Source organism: Sorex araneus, chromosome 7 (assembly GCF_027595985.1).
Source record: "Sorex araneus isolate mSorAra2 chromosome 7, mSorAra2.pri, whole genome shotgun sequence".
Classification (NCBI taxonomy): Eukaryota; Metazoa; Chordata; class Mammalia; order Eulipotyphla; family Soricidae; genus Sorex; species Sorex araneus.
The window spans coordinates 6,069,268-6,090,398 of record NC_073308.1 but is presented as its reverse complement, the minus strand read 5'-3'; the positions used below and the strand labels follow the sequence as shown (position 1 = coordinate 6,090,398).

General features: G+C 50.0%; 1 pseudogene; it reads left to right on the top strand.

The window, feature by feature from the left end:
* The first annotated feature begins 10,342 nt into the window (after window positions 1-10,342).
* Window positions 10,343-15,997, top strand: LOC129406552 (density-regulated protein-like; annotated as a pseudogene).
* The last annotated feature ends 5,134 nt before the right edge of the window (window positions 15,998-21,131 follow it).

Here is a 21,131-nt window from a genome sequence, read left to right as displayed (position 1 = left end):
GCCCCTGGCCTCTCAGGTAGGAGAGCTGGGGCCCCCCGGAGTCAGGTCTGTCACTGCCCCCTGCCCCCTGCCCGCCTGTCCCTCACCATGCAGACTTCCCCCCCAAGAGGAAGCTTTTCTGGGCCGTCAGGGCGCCGTGGGGTGGTGTTCCACGCTTCTCTCCCTCCTAGAGCTCCCTGGCCACGGGCTGGACAGCTAGAGCGCCCCCCCCCTTCACCAGCAGAAGATCCGGGGTCTGGTCCAGGGTCCCGGCCCACCTGCTTCTGTCCATTTGATGCCCTGTGCAGGGTCCTGGGGCTCCAGCTCGCCCAGAAATAGGACTGGGCGGCTGCACACCCCCATGCCGAGTCCCCCCATCCCCCCACCTTCCACCTTTGTCAGTCCTTTGACCCGGGTTCTGGCCTCTGCCCTGCCCTGCGGGCTCCTGTCCACAGGCCGGGGTGGAGGTGCAGGCCAGGGACCTGCAGTTCTCCAAGCTGAGCCTCGAGGTTATTCGAGTAGGGCATTTGCCTTTCAGGCAGCCAACCCTTGTTCGACTCCTCCGCCCCTCTCGGAGAGCCAGGCAAGCTACCGAGAGTATCGCGCCCGCATGGCAGAGCCTGGCAAGCTACCCGTGGCGTATTGGATATGCCAAAAACAGTAACAATTAGTCTGACAATGAGAGATGTTACTGGTGCCCGCTCGAGCAAATCGATGAGCAACTGGATGGCAGTGACAGTGACCAGTGCGTTGCAGAGAACAAGCACGGCACCGTCTATGCCAGCGCCGAGCTGTCCGTGCAGGGTGAGAGGCCGGGGGCACGAGGGACGCTGCAAGCACTTAAGGGCTCTGCCTCATAGCCTTTCCACACACAAAAACATACACACACACACTCACACAGATGTACACACGTGCACACAAGACTCAGCACATATGTATATATACACAGATATAGATGCACTAGCCAACACAGTCATACACACAAACACACATGCATTCTAACATACATATACACAAACACATGGGATATGTACATGTGCACACAGGTGCATGTAGACAGGCACACAAACACAGCGCGCATACACACATAGTCTCCTGAGACTTCCAACAGCTTCTGAGTGAAACTCAAGCTCTTGAAGAAGGAGTGAGAGCCTGGGTGAGGGGTTTCAAGGCCAGGTGCCGGTGCCGGGGCCACTCCCGGGACTGCGGTGGCCAACATCAGAGTTGGCGGCTTTCGACCAGGCAGCAAAAGTCACTGGAAAAAAAAAACCACATCAACTAGTTTTGACTTTAACCCAGCTTCTTGAGCTATTGAAAGAGTGACAAGGTACTTGTCTCCTGTGATTCTGTTTCTTGATCTTGGAGGGCTGAGGGGGACCCCACATAGTGGCTTGGCGTGCTCCTGGCTCTGTGCTGAGAGTCACTGCTGGCAGTGCTCAGGCCGCCGTATGGAACGGCAGGGATGGAGTGGAGGGAAGCCAAGGACCTGCACCTGTGAGCCTCTCCGGCTCTGCCTCTGGAATTCTCATGTCAGCTCTGCGGCCGTCACCCAGCTGTGGCGAGGCTGAAGTGAGAAGGCAGGTGGAGCCAGGGACTGCCCGTCACGGGGCAGCTTCCCAGCGGGCAGGAGCAGGCACTCGTCCTCCGCTTGCGTCTTGGTTCACGAGGAAGACTGTTCCAGGGCACCTCCATGCTGGGCCAGGGAAATCCGACTCCCCAGACAGACAGGCGTGTGATCTGATATGGGGCCAGCGGGGAAGATCTGAGGGATTTCCAAACAAGATGCCCAAGGACCTGAGGCAGGAGCCACCAGGTGCACTGCAAGGGCAGGGACGGGCGGGAGGACAGAGGTGACCAAGGGCCCTCTCCTGCACCCATCGTCCTCATCATGAGTTTGAAATTCCCCCGGGATTGGGGGATTTACCGTTCCTGTGGGAGGTCCTGGTACACTCCCTGGCACTGTGGGTCCCCAAGTCTCATGGGAGCGACTGCTGAGCATTGCCAGGTAGGGCCCCCAAAGTAGATAAAATAAAGAATTGACCTGGAGAGCAGAGCTGGAGTCAAGGAGAGGCTCTTCAGGGCTGCCCTGGCTGGGGGCGGTGGGGTTGGGGCAGGGGTGGGAGAGGGTGACTGTGGGCAGGGGTAACTGTGGGTGGGGGGCTGGGGGTTGCTGCCAGGAGTTTCTCACAGGCCAGCCATCGAGGGTGCATGTGCCCAGCAGACAATCAAGTGGCTCCCTAACAGGGCAGTGGCCACTCAGGGCTCCGGGTGATGAGCTGCCCTTTCCTTCCAGTTCTGGCCCCGATTTCAGGCTGAATCCCGTCAGGCGCCTGATCCCTGCAGCGCGAGGCAAAGGCACTGAGATTCTGGTCAACAGCAGCAGGTAAGACCCTTCCCCAGGGGCACCTTACCCCCTTCTCCCTAGTGACACCCCCTCCCCTTCTTCTTCTGTTCTTTCCTTTCTCCCCCTCCTCCTCTTCCTCCCCTTTCCTCCCCCTCCCTCCCCTTCCCCCTCTTTCCCTCTCCCCTTAATCTGCCTTCCCCTCCCCTCACTCCCCCTTCCCTTCCCCCTGCTCCTCACCTCCGTTTTCTCTCTCTCCTTCGCCCTTCCTCCTCTGGCTCCCTCTTCCCCTCCGTTGTGCCCTTTCCATGACTCGATATGGCAGATCCTGATCTCCTCTGTCCTTGCCACAGACTGACTGTCACTCCGAAGGGGATGTTGATCATTAGGAACATTGGCAGGTCCAATGAAGGCAAATACACCTGCTTTGCTGAGAACTTCATGGGTAAAGCCAATGGCACTGGCGTCCAGTCTGTCCAAGGTGAGGCCTGCTGAGCCGTCGTCTTGATCCCATGGTCCTCCTTGTCTGGCCTTGAGGACACCAAGGATTCTGTCACCGCCCATAGTCAAGCACCGCGGCGTCTCCTGCTGCCCTCTCCCTCCTGCACAATGCTGCTGCCAGGCTGGGGTGATGGGCCGGAACCTTCTCCCCATTCCTGAGGCTGATCCCCAGCCCCGACTCCCCACTCGCCCTGTCTGGTCACTTGTCTGTCCCCCGTCCCCCCCCCCCCCACTTCACCCACAGGGATTGTTTTCTCTGCAGATGCAACCAAGATCACCCTCGCCCCCTCTAGTGCCGACATCAACCTGGGGATCAACCTGACCCTGCAGGCCACGCCTCTCATGACCCACCATGGAGCTCACCTTCTCCTGGGCCCTGGACGGCTTCACCATTGACGTTGACTAACCTGGCGCCCACTACCGCCGGGCCAGCCTGGTGAGTCTGAGGCCCACCTGCCCCTCAGTCCGCCCTGGTGATCAGGCCTGGATGTCCTGTGGTGTTGTCCATGTCTGGGGTCAAGAAGAGCCCGTTCCCTTCCCTGAGTCTCACCCACAGTCACCCCTTCATCCTGGGTGGCTGCCCTCCCTCAGCTGGTGGCATCCTAGGGACCCTCTGAAGGGCAGGGATGGGCCTCTGGAGGGATTCCAGGGGCCCACTGACCCTCAAGCCTCTGCTCTGACAGCCTGACCCAGGCACTGCTGTCGAGCCCGGAGGGCTTCACGGAAGGGGAGGGGAGTGGCTACTTGTGCAGTTTCGGGCAGGAGATGCAGGGTGCCGGGACCTTAGGGGGAGAGCTCAGGGCACAGGACTTGGGCCCTCCCCAGGCAGGTGCCTCCTCTGACCCGCAGAAGGAGACGGGGGTGGGGGGGGGATCTCACCCTCCTGACCACACAGCTGGACCACGGCTGGAAGGCCCCTTGCACAACCCAGGTGGAGGTGGACAGTATGACCGAGGAGGCCACTGTCCTGATCCAAGGTGACTCCCGGAGACCCAGGCCTTCATTCCTTCCAGCTGACTTACCCCACCCCGCCCCCAAACACACACACACACAAGCCCTGACATCCATAGGACAGAGCGTTCTTCCTCCAAAGCCCAGGGTTCTAAAGCTCTCTCTGGGGAACATCCTGAGACTGGAGACTTTCCTCAGGCTAAAGTTTTGAACGCGTCTTGCTGAGAAATCTGGTCCCTATGAGATCTGCAACATGCGTGGGCTTGCATGGTCTCTGACCCCCAGCCACTCCCCCAACCAGGAACCTGGGACAGTCCCTCCTCCCTGCCCCTTGCTTGGCCAGCCTCCCTCTGGACTGTGTTTGCTCCGCCCTCTGCTGTCCCAGCTCAGTACTGCAGCAGCTGACTTGCATTGGAAGCAGCCCTCTTCAGACTCCTGTTCTCTGGCTTCTCCTTCTAGCTCCTCCAGGACCTCCCGGAGCTTCTTTCTCCAGTCATCTACCTATTCTTGGACACTTAGGCTGTTTCCACCATTTCTACTGTAGATAATGCTCCAGGAACTGAGCGATGCCAATGTATTTTCTCCATACTTTCGGGCCCTTGGGATGTATTAGAAGTGGGCTTGCTGGGTCAAATGGAAGCTCAGGTTTTACATTTTTAGTATTTTGCTTCAGCATCACTGATAGAGTCCTCCGTATGTGAAATTCTGTAGCTGTTGCTTGCAATTGTACTTTTGAATGTCATCAGTTCCGTATCTATGGACTGTGTGATACCCTGAATAAGATCATCTTTGAGTTGGTTGCATCTTTTTTGCAGAGATTGCTTTCTTTCCAAGACCATTGCATGGAGCATGGGGCTCCTCATGGACGAGGCTTGAAATTGGACTGAGCCTTCTGATTTGCCAGGAGTCGTGACCCGGTCTGCCGAGTAGGTGACTCCGGTCATTTCCCCAGGGCTCATACCTATTAGAGGGACCTCTTAGGATGGGAGCTTAGATTCCCAATGATCTGAAATGTGATCTGTTTGGTTATTTTTCTGTAAGCCGTTGCTCCTGCTAATGGGTCACTCTAACAATGGCTGTGCCCATAGGATGCTGCTTCAGGGCTATTCAAGTCAGTATCTCCTATTCCCAATTGTGTGGAGGGTTATGATGGAGGTATTTGGGGCAAGATAGGAAAAGCACCAAGCTGGTAGGTTGATGGCGATGGAATTGGAGTGGCAATTGCATTATTCCCAAGGACCTAGAAAGAGGTCGTGGCAAATGGGGAATGGGACAGGATGAGGGTCTGAGACTTCTTGGTGCCTAAATGACCAAAAGGCCAGCATCATCATTCTGGGTTTGAGAGGGGCATGTCCTGGGTTTGAGAGGTGGTTGGCAGCTTCTTCAGACCCAGAAAGAGGTCACAGTACAAGGGTATTAATGAGGGGGGTGGGCGTTGGAGCAAGGAGCTATGTGGTAGATTTCTCTTTTTGCTTTTATTATTTCCTTCCTATTACAATTTTGGGTTCATTTGCTATTCCTTTTCCAGATGTTTCAGATGTTCATGTACAGAATGTTGATTAGGGTTTTTTTTTTCATTTTGACATGATAACATACATGGCAATCAATTTCCCCAATACAGTTTTGGCTGGATCTCGTAGATTCTTACTGCTTTACACTTTTTATATGTTCTCTGCATTGTGAGCTGGACACTCCAAATATTTATCACTAATTGTCATGTTGCACTCAAAATAATGTGAAATTGAATGTCCACATCTAAGTGAGAACACTTATTTTATTCTATAATTTGGGAGTCAGTGAAGAATTCTTTCATTTGATAAAGAATTCTCTGAAAATTTCATCACACCCCAACCTTTCAGAAATGCACTGTGAAAATCTCAATGGTTGTTTGTCATCATTCCTCGAGGTAGCAACATTTGTACTACAGAGTGACCAAACCTACTCAATTCTTAGAAAGGCTGAGAATAATCAAGTGTGCAGTCATTTTCATTTCTAAGCCAAAAGGGGTTGCAGACTAGGTCAATTAAGATAGAATGCTGTGAATTGATGATATGTGTGAATGACAGGTGAGTTCAATGGCTGATCACGGCCTACCCTGTTCTGCCCAGGCTCCTGGGAAGAAGAAGAAAGAGACAGGGGCCACAGACTGATGGTCAAATGGCCCCTTTCATGCAGAGCTGTTAGCAAACTTAGAAAACATCTGCAGGGGTTGAGGTACAGGACTGCACGTAGGTGTGATTATTCATTTATGGAGGTAAAGTCTTAGGATGGACACAACTGTCTTGAGGGGACTGACTCAAGGAGAAGCAAATGTCTCCTAGGGGCTCTAAGGAGAGATTCTCCCAGGGCTGACTAGCATTCTACGGCTTTTCTTTTTCCCTTGAGACTAGTACATGGTAAACTGCGAAGTTGACTTTTTATTAAGACTTGTAGCTATTTGGATAAGCACGGTAAGAAAGAGAGGGTCCAAAACTTAGTTCTTTGTTCTCCGAGGGCTGTTGGACTCTGACCATTAATCCCAAACAAGGTCTTCAGGCTGGTTAGTTTTACCTTCCCCATGGGAGTCCTGTCTCTTAAGTCATAATGGCTTGCATCATGACTGTGCTTTTAGGCTTTGTGGACTGTCCCATTTGGATGCCAGGGTAGCTTTGCAGCTTGCCCCAGGTGCATCCAAGTTCTGAAATTGGACATCCCTCTCCATTTTTTTGCTGTGTTAAGAACTACGGCAACCAAAGCCTGAGTCAAGTCATTATGATGGTTGCCAGGAGTCGTTTTTGTGTTGCAATGGATAGGGAGAGTGCATTTCAAATATCATTTTGAGTTCATTTGAAGAGATCTTAAGAATCACAGTGAAAATGCTGACAGTGAATCGAAAGTTCAACACTTCCATGAGCATCCCGCTTTCTCAGTGAAATTATAAATAAAAATATTTGGAGTCTCAGGCCAGGGCCGGTGCCGGCTCGAGCTCCGCCGCGATTCGGTCCGGGTTGCCATGCCTTTGCACAGCCGCTTTGCTGCTGAACGAGCAGGATCCAGAGCCAGCTATATGACTTGCGGTTCCAGCGAGTGCTTGCAGCCATGTCTCCAGACTGTGAACAAGCTTTTGCTCCATGCTGCCCCGGGAAGGGAAATGATTCCATTTCCAACTTAAATCTCCCTGGATTTAATTACTAAAACATAGATATCCTCAAACGCAGTAGCGGCCGCGCGACTTTATTATATCTCTTTATTCTCATCAGTTAGAAACTAATTATCAAATATTTCCCTGTCAATAGGGCCGTATTCTTGGGGGATAAATTCCAACAAGAATAGTGAGTTCTGTGTTGAAACTGCAACAACAATAGTGAGTATTGTGTTGAATTATGGAATGTAATCAAGCTAAAGAGAAAAGGAAGTGAAATTTTTCAGTTATGCAGGGGGATGTTTGGGGGGTGCAGCATGGGATGTATACTGTTTTTTTTTCTTTTTGGTGGTGGAATATGGGCACTGGTGAAAGGACGGGTGTTTGATCATGTATAACTGAGACATAAGCCTGAGAACTTTGTAACTTTACATATGGTGTTTCAATAAAATAAATTTTAAAAAAATAAAATAATAAATAAATAAATAAATAAATAAATAAGAAAATGTTTGTTGGTCCATAAAACTAAGTTCTAGGTGATTCTGAATAAAAGCATCCATATGACATTTGATCAAATTAGGAGAAAGGGCAAGATGGAGAAGATGGAGGAAACATGGGAAGTTTCCAAGTCAGGGAGTGTGAAAGCTCTCTGGGAAAACATGCCTGTGATTCCATCCTTTAGACATTCTTCACACTTTCCCTGTGTGGTAGAGTCCCAGAGTCAATGCATGGCCTTAGTGACTTTTGCACTGCTTGTACCATCCTCCCGGTCCAGGGAATTTGTTCATAAGCTGACTGCTTTTGAAATAAAAAGCAAATTAAAAAAAAAGAAACAAAAAGTTAAAGTAGTTGGAAGGGAAAAAAATGAAAAGATGACTGCTAATCCCGCCATTGGTCCGTGAACTATTCATCATCGGTTTGGAAATACTGTTCCAAACCATTGTCACCCCTTTCTAATAGGCCTACCCATTCTGACTGCAAGAAAAGTCAGAGCAACTAAGTTCACACCTTGAGTGGAGACTGATCAGGGCATGTCTCCCATGGCTAGTGTGAGAAAGCCTGCATGGATGTCTATCTCAAAATCTGAAGTGAAGGATGTTTTCCTGTTTTGTCAACTTTCCATGGAACAAGGCAATTGGGAGAAGGCGTTTGGCAGACTGCCACAGGTACCAAGGACTTCCTCTGGATTCAGGAATCCCCAGGAGGCACTCAGGTTTGACTCTGTTGTGCCAGGGATAAAACTGTCCTGTACTGCATTCAAGGCAAGCAAATTTCGCTCCTGCACTAGGGGCATGGGGGAGGGTTAGAAAACTTTTTCAAATACATTTATTCCACTATTGTTTGGGATTAAATCGCCCTGGCAACACAGTTACAAAACTGTTGATGATTAGGTGTCAGTCATGCAATGTTCCAATACCATTCTTTCACCAATGTACATTTTCCACCATCGATGGATCCAGTTTCCCTCCAGCTAGTCCCACCCCACCTCAGCCTGCCTCTGATACTGGTTTCTCTCTCTCTCTCTCTCTCTCTCTCTCTCTCCCTCTCTCTCTCATACTGTCATTCTCTCATCTCTTTCTCACTCTGGGTACTGGCTTCTTTCTCTCTCATAACTGTCATTCTCCCATCTCTTTCTCACTCTCTCTCTTCCTCACTCGGTCTTTTCGCTCTAATGATTTGCATGTAGGTACTAAGAGGTTCTCCTGTTTGTCCCTTTAACTCATCTCAGCTGTCAGTTCTTGAGTGTTGATTTCCAACTCTCATCATCCTAGTTGGGATCTTTTGGATCGGCTGCTGTCTCCAACTCGAAGTCATCCCATCATCCATTTTCTTTGGCTACCTGTTGGATGCTCTCGATCAAAAATGAATGAATTCACTTGTTTCTCATTCACCCTTTCACTCATCCAGAGACTACCATGTGGTTTTCTCTGTATCCTAGAAGTTACCTTTGTTAGTGTGAAAACTCTTTAGGCCTTCCACTTCTGTTCCCATTTGCCTTCTGCCTCTGAAAGAGATGTCTGGGCAGCATTCATTTGCTTTCTTTTGGCTGAGTCCACCCACCCCCACGTCCATATTCATTCATGCACTGTGCTGGGTACAGTCTCAGCTGCACCATCAGGCTGACAGTTGCTCTGTGTCCTGCAGTGACCATTGAAGATATAGAGGATTTACTGTTTGAGGCCCTTTGATTGCAACACAGCCCAGTCTCTTCCTATGGTAAGCCCTTTGATTCCCTTGATTAAAAAATGATGTTTTTAGTCTGTTGATTTGTATTTTTATCTGTTTCTTATTGGTACATTAGGATCTCTTTTGCATGCTGCACATTTAAACTTGTTAATGAGAACAGGAAAGAGTGAAGTGAGGGAAGGACTACAAAGTGTCTGAATAGGATCTTTTTTTTTCACATTTTAGAACTTGTTTTTCCCTCATACAATGTTCACAAACACATCCCTCCACCAGTGCCCATTCTCCACCACCAATAAACCCAGTATACCTCCCCCCCAATCCCATCACCCCCACACCCCACCATGCCTCTGTGGCAGGCTATTCCCTTTTGATCTCTCTCTCTCCAATTGGGTGTTGTGGTTTGCAATAAGGGGTATTGAGTGGCCATTGTGTTCAGTCTTTAGTCTACTTTCAGCACACATCTCCCTTCCCGAGCGGGATCTCCAACCATATTTTATTTGGTGTTCCCTTCTCTATCTGAGCTGCCTTCTTCCCCAGAAAGTGAGACCAGCTTCCAAGCCATGGAGCCAACCTACTGGTACTTATTTCTACTATTCTTGGATATTAGTCTCCTATTCTGTTATTTTATATTCCACAGATGAGCGCAATCTTTCTATGTTTGTCGCTCTCTTTCTGACTCATTTCACTTAGCATGATACTTTCCATGTTAATCCACTTATATGCAAAGTTCATGACTTCATTTTTTCTAACAGCTGCATAGTATTTCATTGTATAGATGTACCAGAGCTCCCATTTGACCCAGCAATATCACTACTGGTAATATACCCCAAAGAAGCAAAAAAGTATAGTTGAGATAACATCTGCACTTATATGTTCATCGCAGCACTGTTTACAATAGCCCAAATCTGGAAAAAGCCAGAGAACCAGTCATCTGTGCCTGAGAACAGATGACTGGTTAATGAATAGGATCTTTGATTCTGAAACAACACTGCTCTTTAGATTAGAAATGTTGTCATCTCCACATAGATGAAGTTGACAGAAAAGTCAAGCAAAACTGTCTCAGTCCTTTCCCACAAGAATTCCATTGCTTGCCTAGAGAATTTGAAGACTAGCCGCTACTCTTGCTTCCTTAGGGATTTTGAATGAATCTGGCTTCTGAGAATGAACGTGTGAACCAGAGGCACAGGGATTCAGATATCTACTTGCCTATTATTTTCTAATGTCTTATTTTCTTCTCTTTTTTGTTTGGGCAGGTAGGTATCATGGACCTGGGGAACAAGTAAGTAGCCCGTATTGATGAACGTTTTTGTACAAAACTCTATGTTGACAAGGTGGGTTTTCTGATCTTTTCACCCTAGACCTACATGCCAAGTCCACTTTCCTAGTACAGGGATAGAGGGCATGGGCAGAATCTGTGTTCACCAGGATTGAAACTCCAAGGAGATGTCTTCAGTTCCTTGGCTGCACTGCATCCCCCAGGCGTCCTCTGAAACACACACACTGAGATTGTGGTCCACACTAGCAGTTAGCGCTCCTCCCCAGGAGCCCTGTTCCTCTCAGAAACACTCTAACTCCGACCCCAGGAATATGCCCCCTCTCCTATCTCCCAGTGAATATTCCTCCTCCCCTAACTCTTATTTCTCTTCTACATCCTCCCCTGTCTGTCCCTCTGCCCCTACTGATTCAACCTTCCCCATCTCTTCCTCCCTCAAATGTTGGCAGCGAGGCCGAACAGTCCCACGTTGTATTCCCTTGCACACTTGAGGTCGGATGGCACACCAGCAACTCGACTGTGGGCACCACTGTGCACACGGAGAACAAGGAAGAAGAGAGAGCAGCAAGTCCCCGAGGCACCTCCTCACCGGAGCCGATTTCACTGGGACTTGTTCGTGGCCCGCGTCGCGATTTCCCTTCGCCAGCAAGGAGTGAGACGACACGGGTTGAGGATCCTTCTGCAGCAATTTTATTCCATTAACTTCATGAGGAGAAAGAACCACAACCTGGGTAATGGCAGTCCTTATATAGCCTGGTTGCCCCGCCTCTAAGGTGGTGCTCATCTTCTATTGGCTCTCGCCCATCACCCCATAGGGTGGCGCTCATTCTATTGGCTCTTGCCGATCACCCCATATGAGGTGGCGCTCTATTGGCTCTCGCCACGCATGCGCAATGCGGTCGTTGCGCATGCGCAATGTGGTCGTTGCGCATGCGCAATGTGGTTGTCGCGCATGCGCAATGTGGTTGTTGCGCATGCGCGATCATGCGCATGCGCACATGCGCAATGTGCTCTGGCTCCCTACATCTCCCCCTTATGTCTTTGTTTATGGAGCCATCCTGTTGGTAGAAGGAGGTGGCGGTCACCACTGCCTGTATTACAAGGGACTGAGGAGGCCTCCGCACGTCCCCTTCAGGTCGCGCCAAGGCTCCACCTGTCCCGCCGTCCTCACTTCCAGGCAGGGCAAAATCCGACGGCGGCCCTATGCAAGTGGCTCGCCACCCTGAGTCGGGGGCCAACTCAGTGCAGTGCTCTCCGGCCTGACACCCTTCTCAGGAAGAATACTCTGGAGCACCCGTACTCGTGCAATGAGCCCTTGTGGCTCCGAGCGTGCAAGGGCTGCTCCCAGAGCAGGAGCCATGAGCGCAAGAAAGAGAGGGATAGCGGGAGCCCAACGAGTCCGAGCCCCCGCCAGAGGATTGGGGCACCAGGCAGCAGTCAGCTATAACCCAGGTAAAAGCAAATAATCAAAACAACAATCAAAAAATACAACCATCAAAACAAAATCAGAAATGCAATCAACCAACATAGCATCAAGCGGTTTCCACGTAGGACATATGGGGCTTTGCAGTAAAATACCTCTTTCCTCCTAGGGTACATTCAGAATAGCTGGTATAACACATGGCATTCATCTGGTCTACCACTTGACAGTTTTGAGGACAGGGATCCCCCTTATTTATAAAAGTAGGCTTGGGTACGCACTGCCAAAACTGGAGCACTGGGCCGCGTTACGAGATATATAGTCAGAGTCCCACAGTCCACGGTTTTCGTGTAGCTCGTTGGGGTCACCGAAGATTGTCCTCCCTGACAGTTGCACGGGGTCCCATACAGCTGTTGTAGGAGGCGTGTAGGGTCAGCCGGCCGGCCCACTCCGGCCTCCGTCGGTTGCACAGTCAGCAGCAGGATCATCATTGCAAACCCGCAGGGTCGGCACCGGACGACGAGCCGCATGTTCTCTGTAAGAAGAAAAGAGAGAATCCCTCTCAGGGGTTCCCCCTGGAGCATTCTGCGGACTCGGAAATCTTTAAAAACTCTCACTCCTTATAACCCTGAGCTAAGTAGCTTAAAAAAAAAAAATTTTTTTTTTTTTTGACCAAACTTCGATAATAGCATAGAAGAAAAAAAAATTTTTTGACTATCAAATGTCTACGGAAACACAAGTAACTTTGTTTATTTTGAGGGTTTCTGTACCTGTGTTGTTTGAAAAACAGCTAAATTCCTCATTAAAATTAGCAGAGGCTTATAAGATAAACCTTGCACTCTGAATTCCCAATTCACTTTTAGATTTCTGGCTCTAGTTCTGTAGCTGTTTCTAGATAGTACAGATATTGGAATTCAAAAGAATTTCAATTGGTAATAACTATTAATGTTCTTCCAATAAAAAATTTAGACTAAAAATTTCAATTTCGTTGTAGGCGCCACATTCTAATTAGAAATCTTTGTTTAAACCTGGTCTAACAGGTTCCAAAATCACATAGATCCTTTAAATTGCTGAACTGCATATCACCCTGATCTCTTGAGATGATCCTGTTTTCCCCAGGCCTAATTTTTACCACTGATTTTCATTCTGGCTCCAGCACTCAAGTGTTCCACATAGAGAGACAGACAGACAGACAAACAGACAGACAATAAGTTCACTAAAAACACCACATGTACATGTGCACACATCTGCAGTTGATCTATCGATCTGACCCTTCAGAAATGGCAGGGAAAAAACTGATAGACTGAGAAAGGAAGGAACAAGTCCCCAGGGCAAAGTTAAGCCCTGTCGGCCGATTGGGAACATTGCTCCCCGTTTCTCTGCCTGACCAGCCAGTTTCCTGCTTATTAAAATTGGGTCAAGAAAGCGCTTTTGTTGATATAAGCCGGCAAAACAATCCATGACAAAGTTGTTGAAACCTAAGTTGTCAGATGTTACAATTTTAAGATCAAGACTACTTCTGAGGTGGATAGACCACCTTAGCGACACTCTTTTTCATTCCTGATATTATTAAACACTCAACCACATGATCTTGCATTTTCCTGACTTCTCTGCTGATAATAATAAGCATAACTAAGAGAAATATAATGAGACAAATATACACACACACTAAAGGCACTCGCACAAATCACACTCCTGCACTCATTCGGACCGGTCCTCTTTCATTCCGGTGCGCACCCCACGCACCACATTCACACAGAAATTCTTAAACCTGCCTTACGGGAGTCCACATTACCTTTGGTCTTGTCCCCCTGACAATGGGGTTGCTACAATGTACATCGGGCTCTTTCTAATAAGAAGCTAGCAATCTAGAGGCAAATGGGGGTGGGGTGCCGGGCTGTTCCTGCAGTAACAACTTGGCGGCCTGTAATTTTTCAATGGGAAGGGGGCCCTAGGTGTCAATTAGTAAAAAGCCCATTTGTGAGAGAATATCCCTGCCCCAGAGTTTGACAGGGAGCCCAGGCAGAACATAAGGGCATACAGTCCCGGATTTGCCCTCCTCGGTGCGCCAATCAAGTGGGGACAAACTTAACATAGGGTTTTGGGATTGGCCTGTACCCTGAAGGTGAGTCAGTGAGGGGGTGAGGGGCCACTCTTTTGGCCAGTCTTTTTTGGCAATGATCGTTACATCTGCACCAGTGTCAATCAAACCCGAAAGCACCTTCCCATTGATTTCATCCTTATTTATTTCTAACTTCTTGCCCCCACCGGGCAGTCCTTTTTCCTTATTTATTTCTAACTTCTTGCCCCCACCGGGCAGTCCTTTTTCCTTATTTATTTCTAACTTCTTGCCCCCACCGGGCAGTCCTTTTTCCTTATTTATTTCTAACTTCTTGCCCCCACCGGGCAGTCCTTTTTCCTTATTTATTTCTAACTTCTTGCCCCCACCGGGCAGTCCTTTTTCCTTATTGCTGGGTATTTTCATACGCGCGCCCAGCCCTTCTGATCGCTCGGTTTCTGACAAACTGTCTTGGACCTTTTCCAACACCTGCCGGCCTTCCCTGACCACTATGGAGCATGCCTCATCCTCCAAACAATTTTGAACCATCTTCCAAGTCGCCTCAGTGCCCATAGTAAAGACACAAGAGCAAAAGAGAAGGCAAATCCAAATAAGGAGGACAAAGAGTGCTCCCCACCACCAGGAAACGGGCATTCTTTTCTTACCAACGCTGGGCAGTGGTCCGCAGCACGCCTCTCCGAGCAATCGTCCTGCAGTTCTGAATCCTCCCTCCAAAAGGAGGGGTTCTTCCTCGCGGTGCAAGATGAAATTCCCGGGTTTCGGCACCAGTTGTTCGTGGCCCGCGTCGCGATTTCCCTTCGCCAGCAAGGAGTGAGACGACACGGGTTGAGGATCCTTCTGCAGCAATTTTATTCCATTAACTTCATGAGGAGAAAGAACCACAACCTGGGTAATGGCAGTCCTTATATAGCCTGGTTGCCCCGCCTCTAAGGTGGTGCTCATCTTCTATTGGCTCTCGCCCATCACCCCATAGGGTGGCGCTCATTCTATTGGCTCTTGCCGATCACCCCATATGAGGTGGCGCTCTATTGGCTCTCGCCACGCATGCGCAATGCGGTCGTTGCGCATGCGCAATGTGGTCGTTGCGCATGCGCAATGTGGTTGTCGCGCATGCGCAATGTGGTTGTTGCGCATGCGCGATCATGCGCATGCGCACATGCGCAATGTGCTCTGGCTCCCTACAGGACTCTCCAGATGGAGCCGGTGCGCTCTCCCCGTCTACTGCAGGTAGAACCAGCGGCCTAGAGCTTGCACAAGCAAGGTGCAGGTGTGCAGGCCCCAGGACTGAGACTCCAAGACATATGGCAGCAGCGGAGTCGGCAGCCCCACCTGGACGTCCCATCCTTTCGGATTCCGGGTGAATGCCCAGAAACCGCCTTTAGCCACCATCTGAGCGCTCCAAAAGTCCGGTCCACAAACTCAGTGGAGCTGCGTGTGTCTATATCAACCAGTGGTAGTGGCGGGAGCAGCGGCAGTGGGGGCTGTGGGACAGCCTAGGTGCATGGGACGGCCGCTGACATCTCTGAATGCGGCGGGCAGGAGTGCGGAGGAGACCCGAGCACTGGCCTGGACTCAGTACGCGCTCTGCGTCCGGTACTGTGGAGGCAAGGGTGCTGGAAGGCCGGTCCTGGGGGTCGACCTGGCCCTGCCCCGCCTGGCAGCCTCATGTTTGTTCATTACCAGCAGAAGACTGTGAACATGAGCCTGATGTTGCTAAATGCAGACAGTGCTTAGAGAAGAACTTCCCAAACAGTTTGCAAAACTTAACGTACAAAGTTTGCCCAAACAAGCAGCTGGAATTGGTGAGGGATAGGGAACAGTAGGGGAAGAGGAAGAGAGAGAGGAAAAAAAAAGAAGGGATGAAATTAAACAAAAGAAGAGGTCAGTACCTGAAAATGTCACCATAGCCAAAATTCCCAGAGCAAAGAAGAAATACGTGACAAGAGTGTGTGGTCTTGCAACCTTTGAAATTGATCTTGAAAAATCACACAGATGTTTTGCTCAGAAATTCTCCAGTGGTGTTTCAGGAACCACATCATTCAGACAGACGTCACAGATGATATAATTGATGTCATTCAGAAAAATGGCCGGAGGTGGGTGATGTTAGCATTGAAGATCATGGAGAAGTGAAGAAGTGGTTTTGAATATTTGGCTATATTTAAAGATCTGAACTGATTGTTGATATGGCCAAAGGGAGAGGCCTTTTCTATATATATATATATATTTATTTATACACACACACATATATATATATATATATATATATATTTATCCTAGAGTGAAACTGTAGGCTACCCTCACCGCTAGCATTTTCACTGTTTTGTACAAGGCTCCTCATTACTTTTTTTAATTACCAGAGTCTAATAAATAGGGCAGACTGTCATGTTTATGCATGAAATAGAATTTAGTCAAATAAAAATTTCTTATAATTTGCTACTATCTTTTTTCCTTCTGTGTGAGTTTGGAGATGATGCAGCATCTGAGACATTTGTGGTTGAATTTGCTTCATTATTGGAACCACATCCACTCTGTGGATACATTGAACATACTGTTGGAGTTCTCAGCTCTCCGGAAGATGATTCAGTATAGTATATTAAGAGCCTTCAAGCCATCTGCACTGTTTGTTTGACTCAGTAAGCTACTGCATTGACGTCCAAAAAAAACCACGGGGAGAATCTGTTTGAAGGATGTTCATCACAGTGCCACTCATATACGGAAACTGCACACAATCTAAATAGACAAAAGGGAACTGGTTGAAGACATGATGGAGCACTCCATGGTAGACTATTACATATATATGTTTTCAAATATTTTCCAAGAATTTTTGGAAACATGTCTGGTAACATTAGGTAAGGGGGGGTCACACCCCAAAGGCATTTTCTACATTATTGTTTTGAATGGAAAACCATTCAGAGAAGCTCAGTTCTTGACTGGCTATGCATTATGTGAGCAGAATTCTGCTAAACAAGAAAATAATACACATGTCTGCTCAATAAATAATCTGGGAGAGAGTGATTTGAACAAAATATTCTCCTAAAAAAAACAATGAACGCATTGGGTGACTTGAACTTTTATTCTTATAAAGATCTTTAGTCTTACGAGTTGAGAAGATTCACTGTATTTCAAATTGCTATAGCTTTTAGAACCCATTGTTTATTGGCATGCAAATTAAAGTCTTGGATGAATGTTCCTTTTAAATACAATCTTAGGAAACTGTGTAATTAAAATATGAATAAAATGGAATCTGCTTTAACTGGTGTTGGGGATGGACTGAGCTATCAGGGTGAGCCCACGTAGACTGTACTACAGACAGGAACATTTTCCCCCTTCAAGCTGCCTTCAGAAAATAATTTCAGTATATTGAAATGGGCAGTTTTCCTTTTCTCACAAAAGCCTGGCTGGTCTTTGACAGGCAGATCTCAGGTGCTAGCCAGGCCTGATTTTTGACATTGTAGATTCCAGGCTCTGGCCCAGCCTAGTCTTTGGGATGTAGATTTCAAGTGCTGCCAAGTCTGTAATTGACATATAGATTTCCTGTGGCAGCCCAGCCTAGTCTTTGGGACGGAAATCGGTTTTGGTTTTGCATCTTCTTTCCAGAGGCCAAGATTATTGGCCTGCACATACAAGGAAATAATGCTGTCTGAATGTTCTTCCTGTAACATCTTTTGGTGCCTTTAATGACGTCAATGTATTGCACCCTTTAGAAGTGCCATGATCAATAAAAGGTGATCTACTAGGCCCTCTGCCTTTGCTAAGAGCCAGAGAGAGCCTTAGTCCTCCACGAGACACATTTCTTCCCCGTGCCTTATCTCAGCGCCTCTGACCGCACGAATATTCACGCAACAAACTGGATTTTACTAAATAATGTATCAGGTTAACAAATTGATCCATCAAGACCATTTGGTATTTGTTATGTCTGCATTCTGACAGTGTTGGAAGATGTCTGTGTTTCTGTCCAATACACGTAAGATTCTTAATGTTCACAGTTCTTGGTAAAGCATTTTCAGTTCATCTATAGCCAGCAGTGGATGCTACTGCAGGGAAATGCAGGATTAAAAGTGTTTGTGTGTAAAAAAAAAAAAAAAACAAAAACCAATTGGATAGAAATTACAGTTCCTGAAGATATTGGCCATTCCCTGGTGCAGAAGTGGACCACAGGGCCTGTGGGGCCTGGGTTCCAGCTGAAGTTCACTTTGTGAGGAATGGAGGTGCGGGGCTACACTGGCAGCCCAGTGTCCACCCAGATGCCTAAGGAGGACTGATTCCTACCGAGGCCAACCCCGGTGGGAGGGTAGGGCAGTGGGAAGCCAGTGTGTCCTCCCTGAAGCACCTTGCTCCTTGCTCCCACCAACACCCCAAAGGTCTGCACTCTGATTGTGGCAGGGTGGCTCCCAGAAGTGCAGTGCTGTAAGTGCCAGGGGCGCTGCTCCCCAGGGCTCCCTGCCTATTTGGGATAGGGGTAGCCTCACTCAGGCAGGGGTGGCCGAACTGCACCCAGACCCTAATTCTGGCTCTGAGTCTACCTCTGGGCACAAGTATGACGGTGGAGACCTCGGGGGCCTGCCCCAGCCTGCACCACGGCACCATCTTCTCAGGCTGTGGCCATGCTGGTGCTCATTGGTTCCCTGGAGCTCTGATGAGCATTCTCTGCCTGGCCCGGCCCCCATGATGCCTGAGGGTCTGGGCGCAGATGGTCAGTTCAGAGAGTGCCCTAAAAACCGTGGGGTCAGGTGCTTCCTACTTCAACCCCTGTCAGCATTCTGCTCAGCCAGATGCACCAGGCACATTGATTCCTGAGAGTGGGTCCCACACTCAATGTCAACTGCGAGCTGGACTTGGAGTGACAGGCCTGGGGAAGAAGGGATTCAAACCCTACCTGCTCGCCTGCAAAGACGGGGCTCCCGAAGCACGTCTGCTCTCTGTACTCCGAGGGTAGAGACTCCGGCCCAGCACTTGTGCGTGACTGTGGCTGAGGACGCTCAACCCTGAACACCTTTGGTCTCATGGGTACAGCTCTGGGGTGATAGGACGCCGCTGTGGGAGCCAGCACCTGGTGTCTTGGTGGAGACTTGGCACATCCACCGTCCAGCTGAGGAGGCCTCTCAGCCACCACTTTCAGCCAGCTGTTGTCCCAGCAGAGTGATGCCACTCAAGGCTGCATGACTAAAGGTCTTGTCCTGGAGAGGTCCTAGCCCCTGAAGCCATGTCACATTCCTACTGGGGTTTTGGCAGGGTACAGGGTCTGGTTTCCACCGTTTTCTCCTCTGCTGCTGGCCCCACTCTGCTGCCCATTGCCCACCACATGGGCTGGGGAGCAGGGTGTGATGGTCAGCTTGGGGTCCCATGTGTTCTGAGAAGACAGGGAAAATGTGTGCTACCTGCTGCCGGGAATTCTTGGAGTGACTCGTCTGGCTGCCATGGCCCACTGTTGATTCCCCAGAAGAAAAGTGTAATCAAGGGGACATTTCTAGGTACAACCAGTCACCAAGAAGTGCTGGGAGCGGTTGAGGAGGCCACTGAACGGCACCCTTTCTTCTCGGGGCATCGGAGGTAGGGCCAGGAAAAAGGCTGGCAGGCTTCCCCAGCCTGGCACGGTGGCTGCCTGGCATGCTGCCCAGCTTCCTCCTGCAGGCCGACCTGGAGGAAGGCCTAGGCTGCACCTATGAAGGGGCAGTGTCCGTTGAGGGTGAAGGCTCTGCCTGTAAGGAGACTGTGACAGATCACGGGGTGACAGGTATGGTTGGGTCCTGGCCTCAGGCAGGGCTCACCCCAGGAGGCACCCTGTCTTCTTCCCTTCTGCTATGGTCCCCCTGCTCCTATGGCTTTGCTCCAACCACAGAGGCCAAGGCAGGAAGAGACTCCCCAGACAGGTGCAGGAGTGGAGGTGCAGTGGGAGCCCCAGTACTGAAGTTGCAACAGGCAGAGTTCCTCCCTGTGTCAGGGGCTGTGGGACCAACTTGGAGGTCCGGTCCACAGCTGGTTCCTGCTGTTGACAGTTAGAGCTCTATTTGCAATGGATTTTTAAACGTTGAGTCCTGCCCTGTGTTCCCAGGCAGGTTTCTGACATTTATTGTTTACCATAGACTCTTGGAATGGTCAGTCGCAGTCATCAGCCGTGCCAGCACCTGGACCCTGGTGAGGACCTGGCTTTGGATCACCGCCACCCCGTCATGCAGGGAAAGGGGTGCCAGGGGCTGAGCTCTGTCTTAACCCGGAACCCAAATGCCTTCTCCAGGTCTGTGTCAGACCCGTGGCTGAGACGCCTTTGCCCTGCTTGTTAGCAAAGGGCCGTGAGGACAGGAAAAGCCTCCTCATAAGTCTGGTCAGTTCCTCCTCTGGGCTAGCAGGTGATGACGGCCGTGGTGTCCATCTGGAGACCAAGGTGGAGGAGTTTTACGCCCCTCGCCACAGAGGGGCTGAGGCTGTGGTCTGAGCGGGCTTCTGGCCAGGGACACTGAGGACAGTCTGAGGAGGGCCCTGAGGGAAGAGAGTGGGCGCGGGCCTGGGAAACCTCCCTGTGACTGAGCCCTCGGACTAGCAACCTGTCATGTGGATTTGGTCCTCTGCTTGTGGACAGGCCCGGGTGCAGGCAGAAGACACAGCTCCGCGTGTCCTTGAAGGGAAGGGCTTGGGGCTGAGGGGGCTCACCCTGCTGGCTGCTGACTCACAACCCTCTGCTGGGCTCTCCTGCCTCTCTCACCGCCTGCCAGCCACCAAGTGGGGGAAACGCTGCCAGGGCAGATGCAGTATCCACTCGGCTCACCTACAGGCTCACTCTCCGGGCAGGGGCAGCTCTCATTGCGGGTGTAGGGCAGTGAGGTCAGGGTCTGTCTTTCCCTCAGGGCCTAAGGACCTAGAGGGGCCACAGGAAGCTGGGAGAGGGTGGGGTGGGGTCTCTTTGTATAAAAATAACAGGGGTGTCAGGCAGGTTTCACATCAGGAGAGAAAATCCTTCAGGGATGAGCAAGCAGCTCCTTCCCATTAACGGGAACTTGGGGGAACCCTAACAGGGTGGTCTCGGGTTTAAGCTTGGGGGTACCTGGACACACTACACTTTAGGTCTGTAGATGCTGTGTCCTCCCAGACCCCAGGGGCTCATCCAAGCAAGGACTCCTGTGGTCCTTGTCACCTGGGCCACATCAAGCCTCCTATGGGCGTGTGCAGGCTGCAGGCGGTGGATTCCTGTCCCTCCTCCAATTGGGACAGGGCCCTTGGGCTTACAGGAGTGAGTCACGGTCACAGCATGTTGAGGCTCTGGGAGGTGCCTCTCTCTGGCTC